This window comes from Lacerta agilis, chromosome 7 (assembly GCF_009819535.1).
Source record: "Lacerta agilis isolate rLacAgi1 chromosome 7, rLacAgi1.pri, whole genome shotgun sequence".
NCBI lineage: Eukaryota > Metazoa > Chordata > Lepidosauria > Squamata > Lacertidae > Lacerta > Lacerta agilis.
Window position 1 is genome coordinate 47,074,750 of NC_046318.1, and position 24,175 is coordinate 47,098,924.

Below are 24,175 nucleotides of genomic sequence, written 5' to 3' on the forward strand. Positions count from 1 at the left end.
GTGTGAAGGAGTAATTCAGTGCTTCACATTCCTTCTTTTTTAGAATATAATAAGCATTTTATAGATAGGGGGGATATGGTCTAAGCTCTAGATATACCACTACTCACATTGTGCCTTCTTTCCTTCTCCTCCATGCTCCCATAGCCAAAATGTTAAAAATAAAATAAAAAGCTACCTTTGCAGCACTGTGGAAATGGTAGATATAACGTTCTATGAAAGTACAGAACATTGTACATGAGATTTGGTATCTATACTTTGATGTTCTACTCTGGGGATAGAGATGTAAAATTTCTGGAAATTTTGAAGCTTTGAACCGCCCCCGGTTTTTTTGGGGGGGGAGGCGGAAATTTTCGGGAGGGAAAATTGAAAAAAAATGCTACATTAGCATTTCTTTTTTCTTTTCCAGATTGAAAGTCATCTGTTACTTTAGAAACATAAAATATAACTATGGACAATTTTAATGGGCATAAAATTATCACAACTAGCATATAAAAATATAGTGTATCCAAATGATTATTACAAACAGAATTTACTTTTAAAATAATATTTATTTGTATTTGTAACAAATGGAGCAACAATCTCCTGAACTGTTTACTAGTTTATGTGGAACAAAAAAATCTATTTTTTATTTTTTCAATTTTTCGGAAAAAAAACAAAAAAGGCTTCAGGAAAAAAACGGAGGGAAACTGGGTTTAAAAAAAAAAAATGGGGGGGGGGGGTTTTCCGGGCCTTCACATCTCTATCTGGGGACTGTAGTTTTGCTTAAGGTACTACATGTGAAGAAATAAAACACAAGCATTTAATTGTCTGTAGGTTAGCAATAAGGTTCACCGCTGATTCTGACTAAAAATGTAAATATGCTGAGCTGGATAACTTCTAGTTTAGAAGTAGTTTATATCCTGAAGGCTGGATGGGATGACTGCATGGCATGAACCCACTTGAGGAATTCTAGCTGAGTCATGTTTAACCCTCTGTTAGCATAACTAAACCCTTCTTTGTTCCATCTCCCTTCCCACTCATGTGTATGAAAGAAGTAGAGAAACAATGCACAGTCCTTTTATGTATGTATTTAATTTTCTAAGGGCAACTGCTCAAGGTTCAAGGATATGATAAAAGTAACAAGCAAGGTAGACACAATTACAGTGTGCTTTAATTCAGTAAGAAAATAATCAGATTTGTGCTTGTTTTGAGCAGTTTATACCACCATCAATAATCTTAACATGAAGCAGTTTTTAATGTGATTCATTGCAGGCTACAGCTGCTATCGCATTCAATTAGTTCTACTAGAGACTGGAATTTCCAGACCGTTCTGAACATTGGGAGATGAAATGCTCTGCTGACGTCAGGAGCTGCTCCTGGGAATGTTTTGCATTCCTCTTCCTGGCAATGGTCAGGTGGCTTCCAGCAAGAAGGAAGGAACAGCCTCTTCCAAAAAGGAGGGGGGAGGGAACAAGGAGGAAAAAGAACAGTTTATAATAAAAGTATTGTGGAGGAGGCACTTTCAATGCAAGCCAGATTTGAAATTGGAACCAGATGCTTCACATTTGAAAGCTGCATAAATGTTAAATGCATCTATTAGTGACTGCAATGGCTGAAGTACTGGTATTTGGATGTCTGCCACACTTTTAATCTCATTGCTCTGTACTGAAAAGAAAAATAAAATGGTTGAGAAAAACAGATTTATTTATTTTTTGTTACTGAGCTTTAGAATAGTATTTTTTGGAGAAAAATTTGAGGGCAGGAAGTCTCTTTTAGCAGAAAGCTGTACAATATAAAAGGGCCAATGAGATGCATATTTCTTAATTATCTTGTTATTGCTGTAAAATAATATATTCAGTTCATCATGAAATGAGAAATGTAGTGATAGTAAAGATTACAAATGGAAGAGTGAATATCTTTAGTTGTTATAACACAGTTTATTTGCAAAGTATTTAGCTTGGCATCTGCTGTCTATAGCATTACCAGTGAAACATATTTAATTTGAGCAAAATATTAATGGAGCATCTGAAGTTAATGGCTACTCCTTACCTTATAACATGAAATGTGGGGCCCTGCTGAGAATTCTCTGAGGACTCCTCACTCACTGAAATTCATGCTAGAATGGGATTTAAGTTCTGTATCAGGAGGAATTGTGCCTGGACCAGAATGGATTCTAATCAAAGATTTCTAGGCAGTACTGTACTAGAAATTGCCATAAATGTGGATGTGGTTTATGGATCTCATCACAACATTCTGGAGCAAATCTCTACTTGTCTATGTGTACTAAGACCTATTGTGACCTGGTGATGTCCCTAGGCCATGCCAAATTTCACCGTTCATCTTAAAAAGTATCTGATACATTATGCAGGTCAGCTTTGTCATCAACTCTGCATTGTTGTGTGATGCTTCAGAAATCTCTGGAATGTTGTGATGACAATGTCGAATTGGTTAAGTAGTATGTGATGTACCAGTGTATCTTTGAGTCAGTTTGGTGATCAGTTTGGTGAAACTCTGGAGGTTTATGCAGTGTGTCAGTAGTCTTTGGGTTGGTTGCTTTGAATCTAGAGTTTTTGGTGGACTTCAGAAAATATTCTGGGCCCATCAATACATTTTCAGAGTGTAAAGTGATTGGTTCTAGCATCCCTAGATAAAATATCAAAAGGTATTTAGACCATTTCAGACAACAGCTTGTTTCTTGTCACACCACTATCCTCTAGCAAACATTGGCTATGGTTTATTGAGGGAAATGACACATGTGTGCATTCTACATTGTTCTTTCTGCTGTTTTTATTGAAGCTTCTTATATGGAGCCAGAGGTTTCCATGATCTTGGATGAGAATATTTTTCTTACGTTTGTTCCAACTGGGCTGAATTCAGCTACCAAGTTCCAGTTGTGGAGGCCTGTGTAAGGACTTCCATTAGTGAAATGTGGTCCGTCCCCCCCTCTTCCACCACACATTCTTCATGCCTCCCCTGAATTTGGTTCAGGGGTTGGAAGAGCCTCCAGAAAAGCACTTGGCAGGGGAGTGGGGAATCATTCTGTCTGGCAAGCTGAAATTTTTGTTCCATAGCACTACACTGAATTCCACCCATTTGAGTACACCAGTAATTAGTCTGACAGCACCATCTAATTATTAGACTATAGAATTTGGACAAATAATATTGCTGGGATGAAGTTCTTCTGTGAACATTATTAAATAAAACTGAATTCCAAGTGATCCTTTTGTGGTACATGACATTCTGTACTGAAGATCATAATACAACAAGTGCATCTTATATGTGGTAGGCATGTCTTGCCAGATTAATATTGCAGGCAAGGAGGCATGGTAATGGCAGTGGGATGACAAGATGGCATCAAAGGGTTCAAAATTTCAATATCATCTACCAACACTTCCATCTTCTAAGTGCATTAATAGGCACTAGAGCAAGACTGCAGAAAAAGTCAACATACTTAGGTCTTGGAGTGTTTCTGACTGGGAATCCAAAGCTTATTGCATTGGTGTTGTTTTAATCTTCTCAAGCTACAAAGCATTGGTATGAATCCTTCCCTTTACGTTATTTATTATAAAACAGGGGTCAGCAAACTTTTTCAGCAGGGGGCTGGTCCATTGTCCCTCAGACCTTGTGGGGGGCCAGAATAGATTTGGGGGGGGGGAATGAACTAATTCCTATGCCCCACAAATAACCCAGAGATGCATTTTAAATACCGTATTTTTCTGGGTGTATAAGACGACCCCCAAATTTTCCAGTAAAAATATAGAGTTTGAGATATACTCGACCGCAGATTCTCCACCCAGCGTATAAGATGACCCCCAACTTTTGAGAAGATTTTCCTGGATTAAAAAGTAGTCTTATACGCCAGAATATACAGTAAAAGCACACATTCTACTCATGTAAAAACATGAGACAAGCCCCACAAATAACCCAGAGATGTTTTAAATAAAAGCACACATTCTACTCATTTAAAAACAAGCTGATTACCGGACTGTCTGTGGGCTGGATTAAGAAGGTGATTGGGCCGGATCTGGGCCCCAGGCCTTGGTTTGCCTATCCATGTTATAAAACAAACACTCTCCTGAATGATAGGATGACTCACTGCAAAGGAAAACAAAGGTCCTGTACCTTAATAATTGTGTAGAAGAGGGATTTTTGGCGAGGGAATGCTTGTCATGCAGTAATGAGAAAGCTGTATTTGCTGGTGTTCTTTTTGTATAACATTTCAAAGAACCACTCTTATATCCTGTTTTGTGTCTGAACACCCTTATTTGGGAAGTAGTTGTACTACATAACAGCTTTACCAGTTTTGAAACCAGTATCTTGCATTTAAGGTTCAGTATAATATGAACATTTTATGCTTTGCTATTAGATGTTGTCTTTGAGGCTTAAATCACATAGATAAGTCTAAAGAATAACTTACTCATAAGCTGAACAGTGCTTATGTTTCATATCTTTATAAACAGTGTTCACTGATGAAGAAGAAATATTCCTACTATTAAAATAACTAAGCATTATTTTTCTGCAGTAAGGAGAATCACTGAAAGCAGCATGGTTGGTAACTGCCCAAAAATGTAATCTAATGCTTATGTGGCTCCAGTGAAATGTGCAAATCTTTGTGTGTTTCCTGGTATACACTGAATTGGATCTGCAGTTTCCTGCTATATGGGAGGAGTTAACACTGAGGAATTTCCAGAAATGTTGAGAACTGCTGACTCATAGTACACAAGCAAGTTATCCAGCTGAGGTTAGTTTCAGGGAGGTTTTTGGAGTTCTTGGCTGAAGCAACTGAAAAGTATTGCAGTAACATACAATTTTATTTTTAGCAAGGTGGGGGGAGGCTGTTTTGCTTAGCATAAAATGCTTGCTGACCGACATTTCACAGTTTGAGTTATTTCTTTATCTATTTTTAGTATTTGGAAAGCAAATTGTTTTTCTGACATTACTGCCCTTTGCTGTCTGTCCCCTCCCCCCCCCAAAAAAACATTGTTAAGGCCTTGTAAAAGGCACTTCAGCTGTTAACAGTAGATCATATTGGCTTTAAAGATATAAATAAGAAGGCGATTTCCCAATTAAGTCAGAGTAAAGTCAATTCAATTAATGGACAAGTTACTAAAGTCCATTGATTTCAATATGTGATTTAGTTGGATATCACCCATAGTTTCAAAAAACTTGTTTGGGAATTGTATAGTCTACCAATATTTGATTCACGTTTTAGGAAGCCATTCAAAACCTCATGGATCATATGTTGGGTTTATGCAAAAATAAAAAAGAGAATTTGTAATATGAATGGTAGTAGTCACTTTCACTTCAAAGTTCTGTACAGTGATACCTCGCAAGACGAATGCCTCGCGCAATGAAAACTCGCAAGACGGAAATGTTTTGCGATTCTCCCCCCTGCCCCCGCACAATGCATTCCTATGGGAAACCGCACTTCGCAAGACGAAATTTTCACAATACAAAACGACTTGCAGAATGAATTAATTTCGTCTTGCAAGGCACCACTGTATCATATTTGATAGCTTTTTAGAGCCAAATTAAACTTATTAGTTGATATTTTAATTGGCTGCATCTTAAACAATAGTTTATGGTTTATTGTGAATGTGGAGATTACTCATACTGTATTATTCTTCTAGTTTGTATGTGAGCAACAAACAGTAACCTGTGGCTTAATGTTGCATCCAAACCAAGAAACGTGTTGTGTGTTGCTCAGACAAGCCACATTTGGGAAGGAGGAAAGTATATACATATCCACAGTAAACCACTGTGCGTTAATAATAATAATAATAATAATAATTATTATTATTATTATTATTATTATTATTATTATTATTATTATTATTATTATTTGTACCCCGCCCATCTGGCTGGATTTCCCCAGCCACTCTGGGCGGCTTCCAACAAAAATCAAATACAAAAATATCACACATTAAAAACTTCCCTAAAAAGGGCTGCCTTCAGGTATTTTCTGAATGTCAGGTATTTGTTTATCTCCTTGACCTGTGATGGGAGGGCGTTCCACAGGGCGGGTGCCACTACCGAGAAGGCCCTCTGCCTGGTTCCCTGTAGCTTTGCTTCTCGCAGTGAGGGAACCGCCAGAAGGCCCTCGGCGCTGGATCTCAGTGTCTGGGCTGAATGATGGGGGTGGAGACGCTCCTTCAGGTATACAGGACTGAGGCCGTTTAGGGCTTTAAAGGTCAGCACCAACACTTTGAATTGTGCTCGGAAATGTACTGGGAGCCAATGTAGATCTCTCAGGACCGGTGTTATGTGGTCCCGGCGGGCACTCCCAGTCACCAGTCTAGCTGCCGCATTCTGGATTAATTGCAGTTTCCGGGGCACCTTCAAATGTAGCCCCACATAGAGCACAATGTAGTCCAAGCGGGAGATAACCAGAGCATGCACCACTCTGGTGAGACAGTCCGTGGGCAGGTAGGGTCTCAGCCTGCGTACCAGATGGAGCTGGTAGACAGCCGCCCTGGACACAGAATTAACCTGCGCCTCCATGGACAGCTGTGAGTCCAAAATGACTCCCAGGCTGTGCACCTGGTCCTTCAGGGGCACAGTTACTCCATTCAGGACCAGGTAATCCTCCACACCTGCCCTCCTCTTGTCCCCCAAAAACAGTACTTCTGTCTTGTCAGGATTCAGCCTCAATCTGTTAGCCGCCATCCATCCTCCAACCGCCTCCAGGCGGTTAACACAGCCAATGGTATTTGCCTAGTAGTACATGGTCATCATGTATGTACATATAGGAACATATGCTCCATCTGTTGTTGTTCAGTCGTTCAGTCGTGTCCGACTCTTCATGACCCCACAGACCAGAGCACGCCAGGCACGCCTATCCTTCACTGCCTCTCGCAGTTTGGTCAAACTCATGTTAGTAGCTTCGAGAACACTGTCCAACCATCTCATCCTCTGTCATCCCCTTCTCCTTGTGCCCTCCATCTTTCCCAACATCAGGGTCTTTTCTAGGGAGTCTTCTCTTCTCATGAGGTGGCCAAAGTATTGGAGCCTCAACTTCAGGATCTGTCCTTCTAGTGAGCACTCAGGGATGATTTCTTTAAGAATGGATAGGTTTGATTTTCTTGCAGTCCATGGGACTCTCAAGAGTCTCCTCCAGCACCATAATTCAAAAGCATCAATTCTTCAGCGATCAGCCTTCTTTATGGTCCAGCTCTCACTTCCGTACATTATTACTGGGAAAACCATAGCTTTAACTATACGGACCTTTGTCGGCAAGGTGATGTCTTTGCTTTTTAAGATGCTGTCTAGGTTTGTCATTGCTTTTCTCCCAAGAAGCAGGCATCTTCTAATTTCGTGACTGCTGTCACCATCTGCAGTGATCATGGAGCCCAAGAAAGTGAAATCTCTCACTGCCTCCATTTCTTCTCCTTCTATTTGTCAGGAGGTGATGGGACCAGTGGCCATGATCTTAGTTTTTTTGATGTTGTGCTTCAGAACATATTTTGCGCTCTCCTCTTTCACCCTCATTAAAAGGTTCTTTAATTCCTCCTCACTTTCTGCCATCAAGCTTGTATCATCAGCATATCTGAGGTTGTTGATATTTTTTCCGGCAATCTTAATTCCGGTTTGGGATTCATCCAGCCCAGCCTTTCGCATGATGAATTCTGCATATAAGTTAAATAAGCAGGGAGACAATATACAGCCTTGTCGTACTCCTTTCCCAATTTTGAACCAATCAGTTATTCCATATCCAGTTCTAACTGTAGCTTCTTGTCCCACATAGAGATTTCTCAGGAGATGGATGAGGTGATCAGGCACTCCCATTTCTTTAAGAACTTGCCATAGTTTGCTGTGGTCGACACAGTCAAATGCTTTTGTGTAGTCAATGAAGCAGAAGTAAATGTTTTTCTGGAACTCTATAGCTTTCTCCATAATCCAGTGCATGTTCGCAATGCTCCATCTAGGAGTTTCCAATTAATGTTTGTATTGCATTGTGTGTTATGCATTGTTACAAACTCTGCTTCCACATGAACAGCAATATGTAAATAAATATTAATACTAATCATTTCTAAGATTTTCTGCAATGTGTTGTTGAGTAGAATGACATTTTAGCCTTCAGTCAGATTTCAGGTAAAAGTTTATTTGTAGTGAAATGATTTGATCTCTGTTCTTAGGTAACAGAAAGAAATCATTATTGTCCACAGAAAGTGAAGCTTTTCAAGCAGTGAGTAGTTTTTAGTGTAGGAAAGCCCTTGGTTCAAAGTGTTTTCTGTTAAGGCATTTAGCATTCTTTATAAGACTATGCAATGTTTTTAATATAGAAGGAACATGCTGTCTTGTCAATGTCAGTGCGGTGTTTGGAATTTGTTCCACAGTTCATTGAGGAGGAGCGTAAGTCATAAGCCAAATGTCAGAAATGATATTTAGATGTTTCATCCTATGATGGGTACAGTCTGTATTCAAAGAACATCCCAGTTTGTATGTAAATAGAAGTCAAATAACTACTTTTTAATTAATGTAGTGAACAGCCACAATAAAGTCACTTTTATCTGAACTGTACTTGCAGGCATAGTTTTGAAATTCATAACATTTCTGTTGAGTTTAGCCAGGATTAGCAGGAACATTCCAGTGTTAGCAGATCTTTCAATTGGAAAGCTAATAATAATAATAATAATAATAATAATAATAATTTATTATTTATACCCCGCCCATCTGGCTGGGTTTCCCCAGCTACTCTGGGCAGCTTCCAACAGAATATTAAATGCAATAATATATTAAACATTAAAAGCTTCCCTAAACAGGGCTGCCTTCAGATGTCTTCTAAAAGTCTGTTAGTTGTTTTTCTCTTTGACATCTGGTGGGAAGGCGTTCCACAGGGTGGGTGCCACTACCGAGAAGGCCCTCTGTCTGGTTCCCTGTAACTTGGCTTCTCGTAGCAAGGGAACTGCCAGAAGGCCCTCGGCACTGGACCTCAGTGTCCGGGCAGAACAATGGGGGTGGAGACGCTCCTTCAGCTATTGCTGCACGTGATTTGTTTTGCAGAAAGAGGTTCAAATTATTATAGCAGACATGGGAAATAATGTGTTGTGCGCTGGTAGTGGTATTCTTGTGGTTGTACTTGGAATACTTGATCTAAAATATCTGTGACGAAAGTATTTGTTCACTCTTAACATGTGTACATTGAAAATCTTGCAGATTTTCACATTCTGAAGTTGGATTGTAAAGCACAGCTTAAAATTGTGTCAAGCAGGAATACATTCCTTCCAAATGTGTTTACTTAGTTAGAATATTAGAATAGTTAATCAGCAAATCCCTCACCCCTAATCATACGTGTTATAGTCCTTGTGGGATATTTGAGAATGGAGAGTTTGAAATTTAAATTGTTATCTATAGTTGAACTCTCTCTCTGATAAACAAATGAAATAAATGCCCGTACTGTATATATATATTCTCTACCAGGACCATGAGCAGCAAGACATGCTGAAAGGATTGGGAATTCCCCTTCTCTGGGTCAACAGAAGGCAGAAAAAGGACACTAATTTCCTGGGTGAGGGTGGACTTCCTCATCTAACAAGTATGTTTCCTGCCTTAGAGCAGGCAGGTCTCAAACCTCTTCCAAAGCCATTTGTTAGCAACATTATTATTTGAAAAGCAAACTAAAAACTTTAACCCATCACTGTTTTTAGTCTAATTAGGGAACCTAGACCAGCAAAGCATTCACCTAGGAATTTCCAGGAGAACTTCTGTGATTCCTTATTCCTGAGCTGAGGGACAATGAATAGGGACAGGAAGTGCTTGATCAATCCTCCCCCAGCCTACCTCTGATTTCTCCAGACTCTCTGAGCTCCCTCTCTTCCCTTCTTTCTTAGTGGGTCCCCTGAGGTGTGTCCTCCATTTAGGAGTTATATGCCCATCACTCACCCCCCTAACAGAGGTTTCATAATCTGTTCCTCAGGGTGGGGTTGGAGTTGTGAGTGGAGGCTTTCACCAGATGCACCAAGAAATTGAAGTCAAGTCTCTGAAGTCTCAAAGTGTACATAGTGTGTGTGTGTGTGTGTGTGTGTGTGTGCGCGCGCGCTTCAGAAGGGGAGAATATTTCAATGTAGCTCAAGATAGGCTTGGCACCCCCCCCCACCCTATTCTATTTAGTGTAAATAAAGTGTTTATGTGCATACTGCCATACTAAAGTACTGCTTTAACAAATCCCTACACCAAGGAGTTTACAATCAAAATAGAGCAAAGAGTAAAGGAAGAGATGAATATAGGCAATGGTAAATTGCTCTAGATCATGGGTAGGCAAACTAAGACCCGGGGGCTGGATCCGCCCAATCGCCTTCTAAATCCGGCCCGCTGATGGTCCAGGAATCAGCGTATTTTCACATGAGTAGAATGTGTGCTTTTACTTAAAATGCATCTCTAGGTTATTTGTGAGGCATAGGAATTTGTTCATTCCCTCTCCAAAAAAAATATAGTCCGGCCCCCCACAAGGTCTGAGGGACAGTGGACCGGCCCCCTGCTGAAAAAGTTTGCTGACCCCTGCTCTAGATCGTCTCATCCACCTGTGTAGTCTGCTTGAATTCAGACTTCTATTTTGTAAGATGAGGGGGGTGGGAATCACAGGGTTAAGTCCTGCTGGTGGTGACTAAAGGTAAAGGGACCCCTGACCATTAGGTCCAGTCGTGTCCAACTTTGGGGTTGCAGTGCTCATCTTGCATTACTGGCCGAGGGAGCCGGCGTACAGCTTCCGGGTCATGTGGCCAGCATGACAAAGCTGCTTCTGGCAAACCAGAGCAGCGCATGGAAATTCCGTTTACCTTCCCGCCGGAGCGATATCTATTTATCTAGTTGCACTTTGACGTGGTTTCAAACTGCTAGGTTGGCAGGAGCTGGGACCGAGCAATGGGAGCTCACCCCATCGTGGGGATTCGAACAGCTGACCTTCTGATCAGCAAGCCCTAGGCTCTGTGGTTTAACCCACAGCGCCACCCGTGTCCATGTGCTAGTGGTGACTAGTGGACTTTAAAAGTATATTCTTGGTATGAGCTTTCGTGTGCATGCACACGAAACTCATACCAAGAACAAATTTAGTTTGTCTCTAAGGTGCTACTGGAAGGAATTTTTTATTTTTTATTTTGTTTTGACTATGGCAGACCAACATAGCTACCTACCTGTAACTTTAAAAGAATTTTCTGCTAGTGACAAGAAATCCCAGAACTTTGGGAATCCTGGGTATTGTCTGCAACTAATATTGCATTAGGAGGCTTCTGCAGCTATAACTATTTTTAAAATCTTTTTGGGGGGGTGGGAGGACATTCCCTGAGGACTCTTCCTCAGGACAACTGCTTTCATAAGTCAAAGCTTTCAGAATGTCCTGATCCTCTATGAGAAATTTTTCTGTTTTCTGTAAGTCTCCATTATAACGCTAACTTACTTTATTATACTTTTATTCTGCTTTTCAGATGAATACTTCTCCCATCAAAATAAAATTGAGAGTCTGTCTCTTCCCTCAGGCTTACAAACTAAAAAAAGCAACAAAACACACCAGAGTGGTAGGGTGGAGAATGAGAGGAATCCGGATCAGTTTTCCCCCTTATTTGTTAAGCGTAGAATCTGCTTTGGGTGTAGGGTGCTGTTGTTTTCAATATTAGGTGAGTTCTTATAGAGCCTCCCCAATGTAATTTTCTCCACTATTACCTTTGGCTGTGCCTTGGCCCATTCTTTGACGCTAGCCTATTCTCAACCATTTAACAGATAAATTTGCTGGCTCCTGCTCCACTTACTTGCTGTGAGATAAATGTTTGTGGTTTTTAGAGGTTTTTTGGTTTGCTCTTTTGGGTTATCATTAGATGAAAGTTTGCTCCTAAAAAACAAAATATCTGTTTTAAGGGATGACCTACCCTTGCTTTAGACCAGGTTTCTTGTTACACTTATGATGAAAATTATTCCTCTTGTAAGAGATTGAATGCCATTCTTGTGTATTTGCTTAAGAACTCAATCCAGTCATTGTGTTTGCAGTTTGGCCGTCTGCCTTCTTCGAAGTACCGTAACTGACTAAAATGAGCAACTCCCTGGGAGAACAGTATCCTGGGGAAAAAGAGGGGGAAACCCACAGAGGTGAATGAGTTCATTTATGTTCTGTGCCAGAGGTCAACTCATAGTCCCATTGTATGATACTTTCATAAAATTTCAACTTTTCTTCATTGCTCTGTTTGAGTAGCATGTCAAAATGCATTAAAACAAATTTCAACATGACTGCTTTTTAGTTTTTCAGGCTAGCTTTTTAAAAGTGCTAGTATGAGTTTCATGTTCATGTGTAAAGGCTTAGAGAGAAAGGTTTTCAGCTTCTGAAATCTATAAGATTATTATTTTTACTAATTTTGTTTATTAGATTTATATACCACCTTTCATCAGAAGATCTCAGGGTGGTGCGCAAGTGCTCTTTATTCATGGTAGCTGACTTCTTTTAAATATTGTGTTTTACTATGTTGCAACTCAAAATGTGAGCAAAGTAAGACTGCTGTTTCCCCATTTTTATATTCAGTTTTGTATATTTAAATATTCAAAAAACCGAAAGAATAATGAACAATTACAGCACACATCCAAAAAAATGTGTGTTACTTTTAACCTTGTGCCTGCACTATTCTTCTGTTATTCTTCTTGACCCCGGGAAAACACATGATTGTTAGGTGAAGCTCTTGGATTCATACAAGGTGTAAACAACTTTTTCGTATACCCTGTTCTCGCAGAGGCCAGCCAGATGCCTGTGGGACACTGACAAGTAGAACTTGAACTCAAGAGCACTGTCCATTTCTGTGGCTTCCATCAAATGGTATCTAGAAACATTATTGCTTGTGACTGTAGAGGCAGAACATAACCAACATGACTAGTAGCCATTGATAGCCTTATCCTCCATGAATTTATTCGTCCAATCCTCTTTCAAAGCCATCCAAGTTGGTGGCCATCACTTCTTCTTGTGGCAGCAAGTTCTATATTTAATTATGTACCATGTGAAGCACTGAAAACCTAAAAAAGGTGGCAAAGCATCTTTTAAACTGATTGCGGCAGGAAAGCCAAATGGAGCTGAATAGTTTGTTTGGAACAAATCATCCTCCAGGAACGAGGGTGAAAATGTTTATGATTGTTCACATGGTGGAAAAACAGAAAATGCATTGAGAGTCCAGGGCACCTAATCGCAACTTAGAGAGGCCGTAAAGCATGGTTAAACAAATCAGTCTGTCCATGAGCTGCCAGCAACTTGTGCTCTGCTGCTTTGCTCCTCTCTTCCTCCAGTTGGAGAAACAAATAATGGAGCATCTAGCTTAGTGTTGCATCTGAAACAGCAAACAAACAAGCAAGAATTGTTTTAAGCTTCCCAGTTTGTTTGGGAGAAACATACATGCACTGGTTTGTATGAAACAGCAAGGCAGCCACTCTGGTTAGATTTCAGCTTGTGTGCATTCTAATTTACCTAGTCGTGTTTTATGTCCAAAGTTCAGTCCCTGGTGTTTCTGGGTAGGGCTGGGAAAAACCTTTTCCTGAAACTCTGGAGAGCTGCTGCCTGTCTGTGTAGATAATGCTGAGCTAGATAAAACTGGCATTCTGCCCCCTCCCACTAGTTGCTATGACTGAGTGGCTAATCTTTTGCCCCAAGGGCTCTGAAAGTGGATGTGCATCACATTGACAACAGTCAGGCATACACATGCAGAATACTTGAGGAAGGGGGTTATCATCTGTTCCCACTCATCAATGATGGTGGGGGCATGATTTGCATTCCCATCAGGGTTTAGACCTCTCCTTCCATACTGGTAGTGTGCCTACTTTAATTTTCTTTCTTTTTGCCACTGCTGCCAAAATGTGGGTTTTTGGAGGGGCTGGAAAAATTTGTTTGGAGGTCTGGGTAAAACCCCTGAACTGCTAGCCACCTCTGGACCTCTGGTTTATCACTTTAGTGTTGCATCCAAGCATAGCTAATATGAGAGAGAGAGAGAGAGAGAGAGAGAGAGAGAGAGAGAGAGAGAGAGAGAGAGAAACTTCTGGATATTTTGCCTATGTTGAGATTGAACTAAGAATATAGGACGTGTATGTGTGTGTAATATATGCAGAATTAAGTAACAGTTTTCAATCTAAAATGTGATTTTGAGTATCACTGAAAACATTTTAACAATACTTTCTTTTCATGTAATTGTAAAGTTAACCTTCATCTTGTTGTTATAGCACCAAATAATTACGCGCAATTCCTTTGTAGTGGAATGTGTGATTGAAAGCATGCTGTTCCATTGTGTCATTTGTTTGAAATAATAATATGAGCTCTGGTGCTTGACTGATGGTTTAAGAAACTATCTTTATGTAATATCCAAAGATCACAAATTGAACATATACAGACAATAGAAGAACAAATCTGTTCACATACTGATATCCAATCTTGCATTTCTATGGAATGGAATGTCATCTGGGGCACATCCACATTTACTTTTTTTATTCCTAATATCACATGAAAAGTTGTAAAGGCTGAGAAGGAGTTCAAAATGGTTTCCATTCTTTTGGAACCACTTTCATCTGCTATTCTAGAAACTGAAAATTAAGCTACTATTTTGATTGCCATGGATTTGAAAAATAATGTAGGGATTATTTTGTTTTCAGTCAATAGAAATACAGCAACAGAGTCATCTATGCTTGGGATGGAGAACTGGTGACCCTCTAGATGTTGTTGTATTCCATCTCCCTTCATCCTTGGCCACTGATCCCTGATCCAAACCTTCCCAGAATTATTGGTTTAGTGCACTGCTCTGTGCTGTACTGCTGTATGTGTACATTTATGGTTGGGACATAAATGTTTTGGACATAAATGTTGATTGTGGATTATGAAAACATATATATGATGTGAAGAAAATCTTCCTCTTTAGATTTAAGACTATTCCTTAACTGAGTTTTAACCCCATACAATGCAGTCCTAACCATGTCTATTCAGAATTAAGTCCTGCTTAGTTCAGGTGGCTTACTTAAAGGTAAATGGATGGTAGTTGCCTTCATATTAAATTACTTTTCAGCCGCTATAAGTAACTGGTCTGCTGGCAGGTAAACAGAAGCTTTGAGTTTTGTAAAGCCAAAACTGTCCCTATAAAATTATCCTGTCTGACATATAGAGGCTGGAACATCCTTCCCCGTGATAGTGGACTCAAGCAGCATAGGAGGTAAAGGATTATGATGGTGTCTTTCTCTACTAGGTCAAGAGGTGTCACCAGGCCAGAGGCAGAGGAGGAAAAGAGAATTCAGTATGGCCTTCCACCCCAAAAAAGGGGATACAGAAGCAAATTCCTGGCTTAGAAAAGATTCAGTTGCACGATTAACATTAATTATTCTATTTGTAGGTTAACTAAAGTGACTATGGAATTGTTCTCTTAATTCTAGAACTTTGAGAGCAGTGAATTTATCTACATCAAAATGTCTCTTTCTACTCTATATATGAATGCAAGTATCTTTGAAAAGTCTATGCATCTATTTGGTTTCTGGTTTTGTTCTCTTGTCAGTAGACTCTTATCTCAATGTCTCTGAATCTTCATGGCCTGAGGAAGTTGACCTTCTCTCCAGTTGCATTTCATTGAAGCAGTGAATATGTTGTTGAGTGTACAGGCGAGGCTCATAGCCTGAGAGACAGAACTTACTAGTGTAGGAATTTACTTATGCAGAGAATAAAAATAATTGCAGAACTATATATTTATTTACTAAAAGCAAAGCTCATTTTTCTACTTGATTTTTTTTCTAGATTCTCATCCATCATTTCTGTTATCCAACATAGGCACATAAAACTTTAAAGTGCACAAGATAACTCTTTTTCATTCTGGAAAGATAAAGATTTTAATATTTAGCTTCAAGGGTGACAATTCTGCATTAAGGCATTCAGTACACCAGTAGCGTGAAGCAAGTTGTAAATCTACACTTGTGAGTGGGAAAATGTTGTAGGCTGGTGTTGGTTTTTTTTAGTACTTCTCCCTTCCATAAAAACATTTGTTTTGGGGCTACCACTAGGTATTGTGTGGAAGAAAACTTGGAAAGCCTATATGACACCCCACCGCCGTTTGTGTGCAAATACTTGAAATAGTTTATTTCTTCTCTCCTGTTGGTGTTCTGCAATTACTAGACTTCATTCCACATAAAATAATACTGCTAAGCTCACTACCTTATGAACCAGAAGCAGAGTTCCACTCACAGAATGGGTGTTGTTGTTTTTTGCTTTGAACTCTCAACTGCCAGCCTGTTGTACCATCTGCACCCCTTCACCATTCCTAAGGGTTGAGGGATCTTCTGGAATGGCATAAGATGTAATGAAGAGACTATAGCTCACTATAGCTGAATGGGGGAATGGGAAATTGGGGGCCAAATTGTGTGATTGAAAGTGTCTTTCCTTTTATGCTAGCTACTCTTGGATTGAAATGTAGTAATAAAATCATATTTTTGACTTTATTCAATACATTTACTCATATCACCTCTCCTCCCCCATGTGCTTTTTCCATAGCCAATTTAGCGGGACACATTGCACTGGCTGCCACTAGCACCAACTAGTTGTATCTGGCACTAGATTTTATGTTTACTTCTATTAAATGCAGTGGGTTTTAGAAGAGAGGTGGTACTTTTGTTGGGGGACATGTCATGCTCCTTCTGGGGAAGTTTGTCCACCTTTGGTCCCTTTGCACGTCAAGACCCCGAGGCCTCCCCCCGTGATGAATAAAGACACTAGGACACAGCATATTAGGCTAATGGTTCATGGGCAAAATTTAAGCCACAACTTTATTGGTTACAGAATGTGAGCGGTATTGGCTTAGGCATTGGAATTGAACTGACTATATCTCACAAGGGTTAACCACCAATAGAGGGAACTTGTTGATGCACATCAATTGGAAGCTACCCCTAGTGTCACTGGAAGGTGAGGCAAAGGCCCTAGCCTCCACCCGGGCTTCGGACAGGAACCACTACCACCGGATTCCTTTAACAGAATACCCTTTAGTATGGAGGGGCAGGTGATGGCCACACCTCCCCTCCCTGAACAAGGTTTTACCAATGCCTAACGCCAAACCTTACAAAGTTCTGACGATTGCTATGAGGTAGGCGAAAACCAAATGGCCAGTGCCAATTTACCAAGTGGAAAAATTCCTACCAGGCCCTCAACAGCGACCAACTGAGGTCCATAGCAAGGCCAATATCGAAGACCTGAAAAGAAGGTGGGAGGGCAAGAAATCCTTGAAGCTGGAACCCAAAAGGACATTCCCCTGCTGTGCCACTGGTTAAATTGCCTAAGCCACGCCCCCCAGCCAACTGATTGGTCAGCCAGGGGCCATGATGTGGCAGGGGCTCTCCTGATGATGCGGGGGCAAGATCCAGCCCCCCTTTGTGAGCAAGAGACCGTGTGGTCTGCTTGTAACACCGGCCCACCTGGAAGTGGACTGGCCTTGCAGAATATCTTCAGGAGAAGAAAAGGCTAAGGAGTAAACCCTCCACAAATGGAGTCCCTAAGATGGGTGGATGGTGCTTGTACGCCTTCTTCTGGCAACTCCTGCAGCCATTTTGGTGCAAAATGTCTTGCTCTGCTTTCCTTTGGACTACATGAGCGAGGCTGAGGGGAATCTTGTCATCTGGGCAGCCCAGGGCCCTTATACATACACTGCCCAAGCTTGCATCCTGGGGAGGTCACTTTGGTGCTGCTAACTTCACCCCCAGAGGTGCACTCCATCGTCCCTCGAGACAGACAGATGCCACCAAGAACAGTTAATTGTAGTTGTTTTTAAATGAATTATAGGAGTACATACTTCCGCTAAAAATACCTAGTCACTGGTTCGTGAAATCAGGAATAGGCCAGATGTGTCAAAAACTGAGCTCAAATAAAGAGTTCTATGTGGGTTCAGTGTGACATAAATGAAAAACTAAAATCGTTTCATGTTAAGAGTTTTTCTTTCATTCATCTTGTTTGCTTTTCAGTCCTAACATACCCCTTTCCTATTCATCAGCATCTGTAGTATATTTCAAAATTAGCCCTAAGGCCAAGGGAGCCGACAGTCTCCACCAAGGCTGTAATATTGCTCTCCTGGCAAGCGTCCAGCAGGAATTGGATACTGATATGGTCTGCACAGGATCTCTCATCTTTGCCCAGAGCCTGTCATGGTCATCATGTTAGAACTGCTTTGAGCAGACAATCAGATAATGTTTTTAAGAAGTGTTGTATATTGTGATTAGGATGTTAATAATGCAAGAAGGGAGCCGTCACTTACGTCCTAGGATTAGGGGTTGGTACTGTAATGCTCAAACCAAGTCTAATCCTTAGACAATCTTTATTCTGCATCCTCTAACATTTCCTAGAAAGGCAAGAAATCATCTCTTGATGAAATATGGTGCTAAGTACCCTTCACATTTTTTCAGCTTTGCTTACTTACTTACTTACTTACCACCCTTTTCCCTAAGGTCCCAGGGCAGGTTACAACCTTAAAAACTGTTTCAAACAGCTTGCAATCATAGAATTAATGTGGATCCTTTAAAAAAAAAAATGCCCCTCAAGTGTCAGAAACCAGGGTAAAGAGGTGCATCTTCAGCATTCTCCGGAAGCCATATAATGAAGGTGCCATAAGCTTCAAGTCTGCTCTTGTAAAGCTATTTCATGCAAATAGTTATGCCCATATGATTTTTCTCTCTCAAAATGCAGCTGAATAGGAAGATTGCTTAATTGGTTTTGTTTGAAAGATTTAAAAGAAGATTAGACAAATTCATGGAAAATTAAGGGAACCAGTGACTATTAGTCCTACTGGTTATAATACCATCAGTATTGGAGGCAATATCCCTCTGAATACTACTTTCTTGGGAACGTGAGGAAGAGAGTGTTGTGCTGCTTGTGGACTTTCCATAGGCATCTGGTTGGCCACTGTGGGAACAAAATCCTGGAGTAGATGGGCCATTGGTGTGATTCAGCAGGACTTTTCTCATGTTCTTACCTCTGCTTGATTATTTAAGTACTCTTTTTCGAGGGAAAGTCAAATCAGGGGCCAGAGCCAATGGTGGATGGAGCCACCTCTTTTCTCTGTGCTCTTGCTTCACCCCAACAATATCTGAACAATTTTTTTGTAATGTGTTAAAAGCTAATTTATGTAACTTTTTGATACTCTGGGAATATTCTCATGGAATATTTATAATGAACCTGTTCCTAATTGCTATATTTTGACTGTCTACACTTCATCCTCAAAAAAAATTATGGATCTCTGAAACAGGGAGTTCATTAATCAAAGTTCATTGTCACCATACTCAGTCAGGAACTTGGCTGTGAGTTGGATGTGGCTCACAGGTTCTCAGCCTCTGATTAAGCATGTAAAACACGTAGATAATATTCTGTACTTACAACAGTATAACTAATTACATGAAAATGAGAGATCTTTTTGCTTTTAGTTCTCCTCCAACTAGAATTGAGCTTAGTTTCCAATTGCTAAATATGCTTGAATTAACAATTGACCTGATCACACCCTTTGCCTTCTTCTCTGTTTCCTGTGTGTAATAAAAAACCCAAGTCTTGGGGCATTCTGAAGTGGTAGTCCATTTCTGCTTTGGAGTTAAACAGTAATACGAAGTATATGAACAATGAAGCTTCTGGGAAATTGAAATAACTGCAGTACTGAAGGACTGGTTAAGCCTTCCAATATTTTCATTATGAGCTCCTAATAATTCTCAAGTGATTAAAGTTGGCAATAAAGTTTTCTTTGTGCAGGAACCTGGCAAAGAGTGCTACAGCTTGGCAGTAAGATTTAAAAAAATTTTTTTAAAAAAAATGCACATTGAAATCTATTTGAGATATATTTTGAACTCCACAGAACTGGGAGAAAAGTAAACATGGCAAATTAGTCTTTACTTTGTAGTGTGCAATGGCTGTTCTTGCTCTTAGCAAAGAAAAAAAGGAGGGGGCTTGCTAAACTCAGTGGGGTTACATGAGGACAGAATTTCAGTCTTAGTTTTGCCTTTACTTTGTGTTGTGGAATTTGCCAACACTTGAGAATAACTTCAGCTTAATTGTTTATCTTGCTGAATCTGTCTGCCTCAGTGAGCACCATCTTACTTCAGATCTCCGATGAAATTACAACTGCTTTATTTTCTTTACTTTTTGTATTTCAAAGTGTATTGTTGTTCATTTCTTATCTGATATGGGGAATTAAAGAGTTACAAAGGACCCAAATTCTGTAATTATATTATACAGGCTAACCATATCATATCCCTTTGTGAAATCCCAATACTGTGCAAACAGCTCTTCATGCTATGGAAGATGGAGCTGTCCAGAAAACCAATGGCTTTATTGGTAGCAGATACAAGAACTCAGCTATATAGGCAGTACTGTATATAAATTTAATAAAATACTTATATTTAAAATGCATTTAAAAATTAAAAAGTACTTTGTGTATGTGTTAGACAGTAAACCACCACTTCCAACAGTTCACAACTAGCATATACATGCTACCTTCAAGACCATTAAGTCTGAGCATGCTCTAGCCATGGAGCATTTTGGGAGAATGCATAGGTCAAGGAAGAAGGTCTGATTTCTGCTAATAACGGTTGTAGCAACTGTTTACATAAGCACTCCTGATAAAAATAATGTCAAACAACAGGCAGTTGTTTCTCAAAGGTGGCTTATGTGTTCTAGTTGTATCCAAGTTTTTTTTCTGCTCTAGAGAGCACTGGATTAATGCCATAATGGGGAAAAATAAGTGTAATTGTAAATCAGGAAAAATATGTTTCTGTTTTATATTAGCCTCTATTTATTGGCATTGCATGTCACTTAGTTTGGACCAGGCACCTGTACAAAAGATATAACATTAATACACAGCTTGGCAGTTCTTTGCCAGCAGCTAAAGAGCATTGGTCCCCTGGTAAGTGTGTGCCACGTTGTAAATGATTTGCTTGTCACTTTCTGATGTACATTTCACTAATATTTGCTTATGAATAACTGGATTTTTGTGTGCTGACAATCTGAAATGAGTGCCTAATTCATGCCCCCCTTTCACACATCCCAAGTCTTTTCCTGTATTTCTAAAACCCCTTTCTTGTGACCACATGGCTTATTATATCATGTACCGCTATGCTGTGTGCCACCACAAATTGCCATAATATTTTCACCTGCCCAATCAATATATTGCTGGTTTGTGTGTCCTGTAATTTTCTGGTAGAATAGCCAGCCATTCTTTTAAGTAGTTGGGTCTCAAACAACTTAGGGTTTTAGAAACTGGCATGTTGAATTGTGCATAGAAATGGCCCAGGAATAAGTGTAGTTGTGTTAAAACTTACATTATGGACCCTTCACTTAGTCCCAGTTGGCAATCTAGCTGCAGTATTTTGAACCAAATGTAGTTTCTGAATAGTTATCAAAGGCAGCCCTTCATATAATGCATTGCAGCACTCTGGGTGAGATGTTATTCCAAGCATGGATTTCTGAGGTTAGAACATCTCTAGCCAAGAAGGGTTGCAGCTGGGTCACCAGCCTGAATTAAAGGTGCTTCATGTCATGGGTGCCTGGTGGATCTCTACAGACAAGGCTGGAGTTAAGAGCATTTCCAGCCTGCAAGAGTTATCCTTCAGAGGAAGTACTGCGCTCTCCAGCATAGGCTGACCACCACTTCCTAGGTCAGACAAACCATCAACAACACTTCTATCTTCTCTAGAGTGGCCTTCATATCTCCCCAAATCCTTCAATGACCTAAGCAGTTTCATATAGATAGTATATAGGAGCACTCAATCGCACAACTTAGGGCAAAGCAATAGATTCCATGTACCACCTTCTGGAACAACCATCCAGAGAGGATCAGAACTGCCTAGAACATGGCATTTCCCATTCTGGACAGTCAATCCAGTAGTATACCATGATATCAAAAGACTCTTTGAGGTCCAAGAGAAATAACAGGGCAACACTGAAAGTATATATATTTCCTTGTATTAAGTCATTTGCTGGGGCTACAAGAACTGTTTCAGTGCTGAACAGTAAATTGAAATTGATCCAGATAATCAGTGTCACTCAGTGTCTCTAGTTGTCTGGTTACAAATTTGCCTATGAAGGATATATTTGAAACTGGTCAACACCACCTTCAGGATCCATAGGAAGACTGCCACCTTGCATGAACAAGATAGGCAGCAGATGGGGTAGATCCCTTTGATTGTATCTAGTGCTACTTCTACTCAAAGTAGACCTATTTAAATTAGTGGACATGATTTATCTAGGTGCATTAATTTCAGCAGGCTTACTCTTTATAGAACAGGGTTGGATGCAACCCCTTCTTATCACTTGTCTATTTCAGTTTGGTTCAGAATTGTTCTACTAATGTACAAGTGGTTTTACATTAAAAGGTACCTACCATAATTTTCCAGTGCATTTATGGAATGTTAGCCACTCTGATCTGTAGACACTATTACTATGCTGTGAACTGAGGTTTCGACAGAACCCAAAAATAAAGTGTGCCCTGTTATGACAAACCTGGAGTGATGTTCCCATCATTGTTTCATTTACCGTAGTCAGGCAGTTTCTGTATGACTGAGCCTCACAATTTTCCACACACCCCAGGTAATGAATAGGAGGAACTAATTAAAAACCCTGGAAAGTAAGTGCAGTAACAGAATGTAAATATAGTTCAGCAATGTCTTAACCTGTTTGATTTTGCTACTGCTGCACTACTTAGCTAACTATATGAAAACTTTGCCATGCCTTTTCCCATCATATGCCTGTAGTTTTAGCAATCTCTGCAAACATAGTTCTATGTTTATTCAAACAAGTGAAAACTGTAGTCACCATCTGTAACACAGACACTCACCAAGCTAACTTGAGCAGAGAGGGAAGCAATTGGCTGCCAATTAGTTTCTGGACCCAATTCAAAGTACTGGTTTTGACCTATAAAGCCGTAAACATTTCAGGACCACAAACCCTCAAGGACCACCTCTCCCTATACAAACTGACCTGCACCATTTGATCACCATCTGAAGCCCGTCTTCATGTGCCTCCTCCATGAGAGGTCAAGAGGGTGGCAACATGAGAATGGGCCTCTTCTGCAGTGGCTCCCCGTCTGTGGAATGCTGTCCCCAGGAAGGCTTGCTTGGCGCCTGCATTACCTACATATCTTTAGATGCCAGGCAAAAACATTCCTCTTTCAGGCCTTTGGCTAATTAAACAATCTATGGCTTATTAAACTCTGCTGGGATAATGGTGATATTGTTTTTCTTTGTTACTATATTATGTTTGTGTTTTTATATTGTAAACCATCCTGTAATCCTCAGAATAAGGGCACTATAGAAATTTAATAAATCAAACTAAATAAACAAACTTATGAATGCATAAGCAACATTGTCATACATTGAATGACCTCTTAACTCCCTTTTTCTCAGCATAGTAGGCATGTTGTGTTTGTTTCCTTAGGCTTGCATCCTAATATCTCTTGTCATTTTGTGCAAGACAAGGGGATAGAGTAAAGGGAAAAGCCAATAGTAAAAAATAAGCTATGCTAGTTGCTAGGAGTTCACTCTGAAACTTTTACTTGGCTACACCCCGAGCAGCTGACATAATCAAGGATCAAGTATGCAGTGATAGATCTCATACTTCCACAGATCTTGTCCACATTCCTTTACTTGGAAGTAAGGAAACCAGTGATGGCCCCTCCCCTTCAACAAAGCAGGTGTATTATAACATATTCTCCTCTACATCAAAGCAGCTGTGCTGATGATTGTTTAGCAAAGCAAAGCATCAAAATAGGAGGAGTGTTTCTGTTGTGCCAATATTGGGAGCCCTAGGTGTTGTGCTATGTTGCACTGCTTCTGCATAGCCAAGTATGGGAGTGGACTCGTTGTTGTTGTTGTTGTTGTTGTTGTTGTTCAAAAGCACATGATACACATCAAACTGCTCAGTTGTACCAGATTTTACAAAAGCTTGTAATGGACTATTAATGAGGCTAAATCATATATTGGTCCAGATTAACACACAAATCTGCCCTTTTAAAAAATTGACTATTAAACCAATATATCAAATGTTTACAACACATAACCTAATATTTTATGCTTTTATGACAGTCCAGTTCAGGACTAACAGAACTTTGTAAACCCATAATGTATGGCTGGTGGTAACTAATATTTCTTACAATAGTCAATAAACTTAATCTAATTAGCCACAAAATTATTCTGTTTTAGTTTTCATTTAGTCTATAGCAATGTATTAGTATGGCCATTTCAGCAATAATAAATA

The 24,175-nt window shown here is 39.9% G+C and overlaps 1 protein-coding gene and 1 long non-coding RNA gene across 4 annotated transcripts in view; one reads left to right on the forward strand and one right to left on the reverse strand.

The window, feature by feature from the left end:
- SPIDR (scaffold protein involved in DNA repair) overlaps nt 1-24,175 on the forward strand; it is a 159,896-nt gene that overhangs the window by 79,460 nt on the left and 56,261 nt on the right. The window lies entirely within an intron of this gene.
- On the reverse strand, nt 1,214-22,681 carry LOC117049960. Its single transcript, XR_004427039.1, has 2 exons — nt 22,424-22,681; nt 1,214-1,425 (listed from the first exon to the last, which is right to left on the reverse strand). It is a non-coding gene; the product is annotated as an uncharacterized LOC117049960 (long non-coding RNA).